The sequence below is a fragment of the Grampus griseus genome (assembly GCF_964374135.1).
Source record: "Grampus griseus genome assembly, chromosome: 1".
Lineage (NCBI taxonomy): Eukaryota > Metazoa > Chordata > Mammalia > Artiodactyla > Delphinidae > Grampus > Grampus griseus.
In genome coordinates, this window is record NC_139017.1 from 51,252,794 (window position 1) to 51,264,982 (window position 12,189).

Sequence of the window (12,189 nt, forward strand, 5' to 3'; positions counted from 1 at the left end):
AGCCAGGGAAAGAAGGTGCAGGTACAGAGGAATCCAGGAAATATAAGAATGGGAAATAATATATAAAAGATACAAAGTCATAGAGGGACATGTCATGTTCTCTTCAGGGAAATGTGAATAATTCTGCATGGCTGGAGCAGAATTACACCCGAGGGGCACAGTGTGAAAGAATATATGTCACTGGTAGGAATATGTTTAGGAATCATGTGAAGATTTTAAGCAAGGACAAAACATATTAGATTTATGTTTGGAAAAATCTTCTTCCAGCAGATGGATAGATTTCAAAAGAAAACTGTAGCTAAGGAGACTGTGAGGCAATGATAAGGGTTTAAATAAATGTAGTAGTTGGAGATTAAATAAAATAGGTCAAATCCAAGAATTGCCCAGGAGGCAAAAATTATAACTGATGATTCCATAGTACTGGGAGCAAATGTGAATGTATGGCCCCCACTCAAGAGGAATGCAGGAAAAACCAGGATTTACTAAAAACAAGGAGGAGGCGAGGTATGAGTCTATGAAAATGATGGAAAATGTATGTTTATTTATTTTCTTTTTTTGAGCCATGGGATAGAAGTTCTAAGAGCTTAGGTAGTATAAACGTTTGGGGATGTGAGAATGAAAGCAATAGTGAGATAATATGATTAGGAGAATATGAATAAAGAGTATGGGAGAGAAGAGATAAATAAAGGGGCTGCCACTGAGGGCATTAGCCAAGAATAATCAACTGATTAAGCCATTCATTCACTCAACAAATACGTTTTGATCTCCTACAATGTACTAAGTACTCTGCTAGGTGTTGGGAATACAGTAATGGGCCATGTTTACCAGGGGAAGACTGACTGGCTTTATAGTTTCAGATGTTGAGTTGATTTGGTACTCTTGCTGGCTGAGGCCTCAAGTGGGGAGAGAAAGAATGAAATTAGTGGTCCACGGCATCACCTACAAAGAGCAGCATAGTGCAGTCTACATTACAATACTCATGCACTGGACTCAGCCAGGTCTGAGTCGGCTCTGATGTGTAGGGTATGTGGCCTTGAAAAAGTAATTCAATTTCTCTGTTGTTTTTCTTGTTTATAGAATGAGAATAATGATAGCCACCTTGTAAGTCTACTATGAGTATTCAAATGAGGTGCATTTAAGGGCTAAGTACCCAGCTCAGAGTATGTACAAAATAATTGTTATCATCATCACAATTTGGTACCTATATTTACAGCCACATGTAAATCAAAGACTTGGTTACCTCAGGACATGGAGACCGACTCTGAATTCACTGAGGCCTGTGTGGGCTGACGTGACACGTAAGGTCAAAGGCAGCTTCTTTAAGGACGACTGACTTCACGTGCAAGGACCTCAAAATTGCCACTACTGTTAATTTGCTTATTTTCTACTTTTCTTTTAGCAAGTGAGATCTTTACAATGTTTGATGGAGCTGGGACACTTTATTCTACTTCTTTAGATTAGGGGTCCAAATTCCTTCACTGGGATTAAAGCTAATAAAAATAATTTATATTTCTATTGAATAGGTTGTGATTACCAAATTCTAGTGATCAATTCGGTTTATGATGCAGGTAACCTTCATCCTTCACGATAATGTTGGAAAAGAGCCTCATGATAATGTTGGAAAGAACCTCTCTTCTCATGGAAAAAGAGCCTCATGAGAAGAGCTTTGATATCAGTCCAACACAGTTATCAGTCTGCTAACACACTGGGTATCCTGGGGTTTAATCAACTGAAGAGAACAGTAGTACTTATTAAGCATGATGATTCTCTAGGCAGAAATCTTCCCAGGGCACATGTGGCAAAGAAAAATGAGGCTGTGACTCTGTGTGGAGCTGAAATAATTGGGGAGGCTGGGGGACCAAGCAAAGATAATTATTGTCTCAGTTGTCAGAATAATCCTGCTTACTTGGGTTAGATTGAGCTTATGGAATTGAAGGTTTGTGATGTAGGAGTCATTTTAGAAGGCAGACAACAAAGAGTTATTGTAACTACAGGAGATGTTGAATCTGTTCCTGATTTTACTATGATGGGTAAAGTCTACAGTAATATGAAAAAGTAGAATAGTAATGCTATGATTTTCAGACCACTCATTTGGCTTTTTAGACCTCCAACCACGTTTCTCCACTTACTGTACAATGTATCTCTCTCTCCAAGGGTAATATGTAAAATATTGGAATACATCTGTAAATCTTTTCTTTATATTGTACAACATTCAGCTATGGAAAAATAAAACACAGAGTCTAAAAACTTTCTGTCTCCTTACTCTCACTGGAAACCCTTGACTCCAGGTTGACACAGCAGAGAGAAACTGGGTTTTGCAAACAGCCTGACTTGGGTTCCAAGTCCACTCTCACTAGCTGTGTGACCTTGGGCAAGTTACGTTCTATTTCAGAAACCCTTGAACCCATCTAAAAAATGACAGTAAGCAAGCCTACCTAGAGTAGCTGCAAGTGTTAAATAGGAAAGCCTGTTAGAGAGGAAAGCCTGTTAGAGCACAGAGTTCAAGGGCCTGAATCACCCTTTCATTTAACCTCACTAAACCACTGAACAGGGACCTGGGAGTGTACATAACTAATATCCCAGGCCTTGAATTCTAGATCCAACTTTGCCACTTATTCATGGAGTGTCCTTGAGCAAGTCGTTTACCTCAGTGGGCTCCAGCCTTCCATGGGTAAGAGGTAAGAATTGGACTAATGGGCCCCAGGGTTTCCCTCAGCTCCTTGAGAAGCACCTCACTTCCATATGTATGCCCAGACAATCTCCACTATTGGCTTGACTCTTACTCTTTTTTCACTTGTCCCAATGTCTTCTATTTCATCAGCCCATAGTGATCCTCCTACCTCTGCAATAGCATGAGATTTCCTGGGTGTATCACTCACCGTACCCTTGATTGTCACCCACTGGGCACTTGATTATAAGCAGCCTTCTTTTAATTTTTAAACTTTCTTGAATTTTAGGTCTTGGCTCCTTATCTAAAACAAAAATCTTCCTGAAGAAAGGAGTCTGTGTGTGTGTGTGTTTTGCTGTTTTTTGTTTTTTTTTTAATAACATCATTTGGTCAAGATTTACTTCAAGGTCTGAAAATATTGACTAATCGAAAATGGTCCCACTGCAGTTTCTTATAATATATAAATACTTAATAAAAAACTTTAAAAAATGTAGACACTATTAACTAATTCCTAAACCACACACTATAGGTTTTTCAAAAGCAATAGTAATTTAACAAAATGTAAGGTGACAACACAATATCAAAGAATTTTCACACCTAATTAGGACAGAATCAGCAGCAAGGTACTCGAACAAACACAAATCTTTTTTACACTTTCCATGTTCATTTTTAACTTTGTTTCATAGAGCCACTGATAATTGAGGCTTCTTTCAAGTATAGGATTTCTAACATTAAATTACATTTTCTAAGTATTTCTATAGAGGATAAATGAAAAGAACACATAGTACATTGTTTGCCGTAAATTCACACATCAAAAATTCAACGCAATCCAGCTGAATTTATTGCTGCTTCCCCCTTCTCCAAAGTTAGCTTTAGATGTTTTTCTAAATATTATATAAACTGTTTTGTTAAAATCAGTTCTCTCATTTATACGGATTAGGGGAAAATGGTTTTATAAAGAGTTATCTTTAAAATTAGCTTCTAGATAGCACTCTTTAGCCTTAAATTACATTGTGCACACACAACTACAACAGTTTGCATTTGCTCAGGAACATATAATCACATTAAAAACAAATAACTTTGTATTTCATAGTCTAGTTGGCTTTTCAATAGTTTTCCTAAGGGGGAAACAAGTATTTTGTGTTGTTTAAGAAACTGATACATATATAAATGAACTGCTAGGTGCTCATTTAAACTTTGAGGAAACCTAAACATGAAGTTTTGGGTGTTTTTTCCAAAATGTAAGAGCTATGCACTTGAGTGCTGCCAAAGGTCTGCAGAGAGAAAGATGCTGTTGTGCGGAGGTGAAGGGAATGACAACCACATGCACAGAAAGATAGACAAAATGAAAAGGCAGAGAACTACGTACCAGATGAAAGAACAAGATAAAACCCCAGAAAAACAACTAAATGAAGTGGAGATAGGCAACCGTCCAGAAAAAGATTTCAGGATAATGATAATGAAGATGATCCAGGACCTCAGAAAAAGAATGGACGCAAAGATTGAGAAGATGCAAGAAATGTTAAACAAAGATCTAGAGGATTAAAGAGCAAACACATAGAAGAATTAAAGAACAAACAAACAGAGAAGAACAATACAATAACTGAAAAGAAAAATACACTAGAAGTAATCAATAGCAGAATAACTGAGGCAGAAGAACGTATAAGTGACTTGGCATACAGGATGGTGGAATTCTCTGCTGCAGAACGGAACAAAGAGAAGAGAATGAAAAGAAATGAAAACAGACTAAGAGACCTCTGGGACAATATTAAATGCAAAAACATTCACATTATAGGGGTCCCAAAAGGAGGAGGGAGAGAAAGGACCTGAGAAAATATATAAAGAGGTTATAGTCGAAAACTTCCCTAACATGGGAAACGAAATACCCACACAAGTCCAGGAAGCACAGAGAGTCCCAGGCAGGATAAACCAAAGAGAAACATGCTGAGATGCATAGCAATCAAATTAACAAAAATTAAAGACAAAGAAAAATTATTGAAAGCAACAAAGGAAAAATGACAAATAACATACAAGGGAACTCCCATAAGGTTAATAGCTGATTTCTCAGCAGAAACTCTACAAGCCAGAATGGAGAGGCATGATATATTTAAAGTGATGAAAGGGAAGAACCTACAACCAAGATTACTCTACCCGGCAAGGATCTCATTCAGATTTGATGTAGAAATCAAAAGCTTTACAGACAAGCAAAAGCTAAGAGAATTCAGCACCACCAAACTAGCTCTACATCAAATGCTAAAGGAACTTCTCTAAGTGGGAAACACAGAGAAGAAAAGGACCTACAAAAACAAACACATAACCATTAAGAAAATGGGAATAGGAACATACATATTGATAATTACCTTAAACGTGAATGGATTAAATGCTCCAACCAAAAGACACACGCTCGCTGAATGGATGCAAAAACAAGACCCATATATATGCTGTCTACAAGAGACCCACTTCAGACCTAGGGACACATACAGACTGAAAGTGAGGGGATGGAAAAAGATATTCTATGCAAATGGAAACCAAAAGAAAGCTGGAGTAGCAATACTCATATCAGATAAAATAGACTTTAAAATACAGAATGTTACAAGAGACAAAGAAGGACACTAAACAATGATCAAGGGATCAATCCAAGAAGAAAATATAGCAATTATAAATATATATGCACCCAACATAGGAACACCTCAATAAATAAGGCAACTGCTAAAAGCTATAAAAGAGGAAATTGAAGGTAACATAATAATAGTGGGGAACTTTAACACCTCACTTATACCTATGGACAGATCATCCAGACAGAAAATTAATAAGGAAACACAGGCTTTAAATGACACAACAGACCAGATAGATTTAATTGGTATTTATAGGACATTCCATCCAAAAACAACAGATTACACCTTCTCAAGGGCACACGGATCATTCTCCAGGATAGATCACATGTTGGGTCACAAATCAGGCCTCGGTAAATTTAAGAAACGTGAAATCATAGCAAGCATCTTTTCTAAATGTAACACTATGAGATTAGAAATCAATTACAGGGGAAAAAACGTAAAAAACACAAACACATTGAGGCTAAACAATACGTTACTAAATAACCAAGAGATCACTGAAGAAATCAAAGAGGAAATCAAAAAATACCTAGAGACAAATGGCAATGAAAACACGACGATCCAAAATCTATGGGATACAGCAAAAGCAGTTCTAAGAGGGAAGTTTATAGCAATACAATCCTACCTCAAGAAACAAGAAAAATCTCAAATAAACAATCTAAACTTGCACCTAACAGAACTAGAGAAAGAAGAACAAACAAAACCCAGAGTTAGTAGAAGGAAAGAAATCATACAGATCAGAGCAGAAATAAATGAAATAGAAGCAATGGCAAAGATCAATAAAACTAAAAGCTGGTTCTTTGAGAAGATAAACAAAATTGATAAATCTTTAGCCAGACTCATCAAGAAAAAGAGGAACAGGACTCAAGTCAATAAAACTAGAAATAAAAAGAAGAAGTTACTATGGATACCACAGAAATACAAAGCATCATAAGAGGCTACTACAAGCAACTCTCTGCCAACAAAATGGAAAATCTGGAAGAAATGGACAAATTCTTAGAGAGGTATAATCTTTCAAGACTGAACCAGGAAGAAATAGAAAATATGAACAGAAGAATCACAAGTAATGAAATTGAACCTGTGATTAAAAATCTTCCAAGAAACAAAAGTCAAGGACCAGATGGCTTCACAGGTGAATTATATCAAACATTTAGAGAAGAGCTAACACCCATCCTTCTCAAAATCTTCCCAAAAAATGCAGAGGAAAGAACACTCCCAAACTCCTACTACAAGGCCACCATCACCTTGATACCAATACCAGAGAAAGATACTACAAAAAAAGAAAATTACAGACCAATGTCACTGATGAGTATAGATACAAAAATCCTCAACAAAATACTAGCAAACATAATCCAACAGCACATTAAAAGGGTCATAAATTATGATCAAGTGGGGTTTATCCCAGGAATGCAAGGATTATTCAATACACGCAAATCAATCAATGTGATACACCATATTAACAAGTTGAAGAATAAAAACCATATGATCATCTCCATAGATGCAGAAAAAGCTTCTGACAAAATTCAACACCAATTTATGAAAAACACTCTCCAGAAAGTGGGCATAGAGGGAACCTACCTCAACATAATAAAGGCCATATATGACAAACCCACAGCAAATATCACTCTCAATGGTGAAAAACTGAAAGCATTTCCTCTAAGATCAGGAACAAGACAAGGATGTCCACTCTCACCACTATTATTCAACATAGGTTTGGAAGTCTTAGCCATGGAAAACAGAGAAGAAAAAGAAATAAAAGAATACAAACAGGAAAAGAAGAAGTCAAACTGTCACTGTTTTCTGATGATATGATACTATACATAGAGAAACCTAAAGATGCCCCAGAACACTACTAGAGCTAATCAATAAATTTGGTAAAGTAGCAGGAAACAAAAGTAATGCACAGAAATCTCTTGCATTCCTGTACACTAACAACAAAAGATCAGAAAGAGAAATTAAGGAAACAGTCCCATTCACCATTGCAACTAAAAGAATAAAATACCTAGGAATAAACCTAGCTAAGGAGGTAAACGACCTGTACTCAGAAAAGTATAAGACACTAATGAAAGAAATCAAAGATGACACAAACAGATGGGGAGATATACCATGTTCTTGGATTGGAAGAATCAATATTGTGAAAATGACTATACTGACCAAAGCAATCTACAGATTCAATGTAATCTCTATCAAATTGCCAGTGGCATTTTTACAGAACTAGAACAAAAAAAGTCTTAAAATTTGTATGGAGACACAAAAGACCCCGAATAACAAAAGCTGTCGTGAGGGAAAAGAACAGAGCTGGAAGAATCAGACTCCCTGACTTTATGCTACAAAGCTACAGTAATCAAGACAATATGGTACTGGCACAAAAATAGAAATATAGATCATTGGAACAGGATAGAAAGCCCAGAGATAAACCCACACACCTTTCATCAACTAATTTATGACAAAGGAGGCAAGGATATACAATGGAGAAAAGACAGTCTCTTCAATAAGTGGTGCTGGGAGAACAGGACAGCTACATGTAAAAGAATGAAATTAGAACACTCCTTAACACCATACACAAAAGTAAACTTGAAATGGATTCAAAACCTAAATGTAAGACCAGACACTATAAAACTCTTAGAGGAAAACATAGGAAGAACACTCTTTGACATAAAACACAGCAAGATCTTTTTTGACCCACCTCCTAGAGTAATGGAAATAAAAACAAAAATAAATAAATGGGACCTAATGAAACTTAAAAGCTTTTGCAAAGCAAATGAAACTACAAACAAGATGAAAAGACAACCCTCATAATGGGAGAAAATATTTGCAAATGAATCAATGGACAAAGGGTTAATCTCCAAAATATATAAACAGCTCATGCAGCTCAATATTAAAGAAACATACAACCCAATCCAAAAATGGGCAGAAGACCTAAATAGACATTTCTCCAAAGAAGACATACAGATGGCCAAGAAGCACATGAAAAACTGCTCAACATCACTAATTATTAGAGAAATTCAAATCAAAACTACAATGAGGTATCACCTCATGCCAGTTAGAATGGGCATCATCAGCAAATGTACAAACAACAAATGCTGGAGAGGGTGTGGAGAAAAGGGAACCCTCTTGCACTGTTGGTGGGAATGTAAATTGATACAGCCACTATGGAGAACAGTATGGAGGTTCCTTAAAAAACTAAAAATAGAACTACCATACGACCCAGCAATCCCACTACTGGGCATATACCCTGAGAAAACCATAATTCAAAAAGAGTCATGTACCAAAATGTTCATTGCAGCTGTATTTACAATAGCCAGGACATGGAAGCAACCTAAGTGTCCATCAACAGATGAATGGATAAAGATGTGGCACATATATACAATGGAATATTACTCAGCCATAAAAAGAAACAAAATTGAGTTATTTATAGTGAGGTGGATGGACCTAGAGTCTGTCATACAGAGTGATGTAAGTCAGAAAGAGAAAAACAAATACCGTATGCTGACACACATATATAGAATCTAAGAAAAAAAAAAAAAGGTTATGAAGTACCTAGGAGTAAGACTGGAATAAAGACATAGACCTATTGGAGCATGGACTTGAGGATATGGGGAGGGGGAAGGGTAAGCTGTGACAAAGTGAGACAGTGACATGGACATATATACACTACCAAACAAAATAGATAGCTAATGGGAAGCAGCTGCATAACACAGGAAAATCAGCTAGGTGGTTTGTGACCGCTTAGAGGGGTGGGATAGGGAGGGGGGAGGAAGGGAGACGCAAGAAGGAAGAGCTATTGGAACATATGTATATGTATAACTGATTCACTTTGTTATAAAGCAGAAACTAACACACCATTGTAAAGCAATTATACTCCAATAAAGATGTTAAAAACAAAAAGAAAACAACAAAAAGACACAGGCACCCCAATGTTCATTGCAGCACTATTTACAACAACCAGGTCATGGAAGTAACCTAAATACCTATCAACAGACGAATGGATAAAGAAGATGTGGTACATACATACAATGGAATATTACTCAGACATAAAATGAATGAAATTGGGTCATTTGTAGAGACATGGATGCATCTAGAGACTGTCATACAGAGTGAAGTAAGTCAGAAAAAGAAAAACAAATACCGTATATTAACGCATATATGTGGAACTTAGAAAAATGATACAGATGAACCGGTTCACAGGGTAGAAATAGAGACACGTATATAGAAAACAAACATAAGGACACCAAGGGGGGAAAGTGGCGGGGGGTGGTGGTGGAATGAACTGGGAGTTTGGGACTGACATATATACACTAATATGTACAAAATAGATAACTAATAAGAACTTGCTGTATAAAAAAATAAATAAAATAAAATTCACACACAAAAAAAGTGAAAAGATTCTGAGAATGGGACAGGACCCAATCCCTTAATGGCTAAATAAATTATGATTCTCAAAGTAATTAATTAATAAAAATGGATGTGAAATCTACAAAAAAGAGCGATATGCATTTAATCGCTGTTTATATAGTGAAGGGATGGGATGGCACATACAGACGCAGATGAAACTCTACATTTTGTAAATGTCGAGTTGTAGGATATTCTAAATGGAAAAACTGACACTGACAATTGTTTACAGGAAGCAAAGGTTAAGAAAAATGTTGAAGAATATCTACTCTTAAAAAGAGAGACGTGTTATACGACACAAAAATGAGACCTAGAGATTCGAAAAACGCTCATTTTACTGTTTTAAAAGAAAAACAAAAAAATAATAGGCACAGAGTGTAGACCAATTAAAACTGAGGCAGCTGTAACAAAAATGGAACACAGTACAGTGATTTGAGCCCTTAAAGGAAATGACTAATTAAAATGAAATTTCGCAAGTCTACATGTCTATAATAATATATAAATGCACAAAATATTAAAAATACGAAGTCTGGATCTTTCCCCTTAGGTTTGTAATAAACTGTCAAACTTCTGCTTAATATAGTTGCTTTTATAAGCCTTCTGATTAGTAAAGCATGCTATGCAGGTACATGCACGTTAGAATTTTACCATGAGAATTATAGTTCTCATCTCAAACTAATGACTTGCCTGTTACCCATATTTATATATATTTCTTTTCCATTATAAAACACTTAAGACCTTTCTAGTGGTACATTTTAATCAACATATATAAAACAGAATCTTGATTTTTAAAATGAACCTTTTTAGTACTGTAACATGATGGGTTTAATTGAACAGTTGGAACATAATATGGTAACATTAAACTGTTTAAACTAATTCACAGCTGTAGGAAAATGTTTGATTTTTAAAATACAACCAAGATGAGACTGTAGAGTTATGAGCAGTAAAATATTAGAGAACAGTGAATGAATAAATAAAATGCTTTTCCATCAGTGGCCATTCATTATTTTGCTTTTAGGAACCGGGAAGAAATTGTTTTCTTTGAGTTTCAAATGTTCTGGTAACTCTAGTCGTTTCTTGGCTTCCTCAATATCACCTTGAATTGCTGAATCAAAGAATCAAAGTTCTCTTCTGGTCTGAGGTGGCCAACAATGGCCACATTAAGAATTTCCCCATAGAAGTCCTCTTTGAAAGTATGCATGATATGAGTTTCCCTGGACTTTTTTGTATTCTTGTAGTATGGGTTCCATCCTATGCTCACCACCGTCTTACGGACGACTCCACTTCCAACACCGGCCCAACCATGATAAATGCCAGTGGATACATCAGCTGGAATATTATCTACTACTTGTTCAGGAAACTTAGCTGTAGGGATGCCCGGCTGCTTGGAGCCGCGACCGAAGCCCCGCACCACTTGGCCGCGGCAGAAGTACGGCAGGTGCCTCATGACGTCTTCCGCTCGGGGTGCGGGCTGCGGTCCAGTCCGCGCGTCCGGCGGCGTCGCCGTCGAGGCGGTGCCCGGACCCCCCGGACCAGCCGGGGGATACGGGCTGGAGCTGTGCCGGCCGGCCGACCCGGCGAGCACACGGGCTCACAGCCGGCCGAGCCGCGCGGACCACACGCTGCGGCGAGACCCTCACGCCGCTGACCGAACGGAAGGTGCCGGGCGCCGCAGAGGCTGCATCTGGGCTCCGGAACGCCGGCGATCGCGGAAGTAAGTCAGGAGTGTGTTTTATGCTTTGTGGCTTCCTTCAGTTTGTTTCAGGAACAAAGTAGGTGATTAATGATACCTTGTTGGAGTAACAGTCAACATTAAATGCACAACAGCACAGATGTGTGAGATTATGGATTTAGAACAAGCAATGGCGCCATTCTGGGAAGGGCTGAGCCTGATGCCCTGCCCCAATAATCCACTCATCCACATCTTTCCATCTTTTTCTATCCGTCTGCAAGGACTTTTATCAAGGCTTACCTACGCAAGTGGAGAACTAAGCCTGCCTTCTCTCTGAATTTCTGGGAAGTCCTTCTCCAACTTGAACTGTGCTGTTTTACACTGTGAGAGATTTTCAATTCCTTTTTCCTGGGAGCAATGGGCAGAACTAATTTGCATGACATTCTGCGGTCTCGGTAGGGGACAGGCAGGTATGACTCAGAGCCTGTTTGATTTCCAAAACGTCTTTCCGAGGGGTTATGGCTAATGAGCTCACCTTTGAGTCTGCCAACAAAAGAGGCCCAAGGAGACACCCAGGTTAGTTGAAATCCACCAGTCTCAGAGAGGGAAGATGTGGCACACCAGCACGGCTTATGAATGCCTGCCAAGCAACCTTATAAACAGGAAACGCTGACTCTGAGAAACTGGCTTCACCGCTTCAGTCCAGCTTATCACCAGCTAATCCCACAAGTAACTCTTAGTGGGAATAACCAGGAAAAACAAGGGTCATAAAGTCTGTATTCATGAAATTTTAATCTGTGTTAGCATCAGTCTTAGGGCTCTACTTTTATTTATTCATCAAATAT

At 37.8% G+C, this 12,189-nt stretch overlaps 1 pseudogene across 1 annotated transcript; it reads right to left on the reverse strand.

Annotated features, from left to right (window-relative positions):
• Positions 1 to 10,661: 10,661 nt before the first annotated feature.
• On the reverse strand, positions 10,662 to 11,378 carry LOC309836538 (riboflavin kinase-like; annotated as a pseudogene). The gene has a single exon. The product of its transcript is annotated as a riboflavin kinase-like (transcript).
• Positions 11,379 to 12,189: the final 811 nt, after the last annotated feature.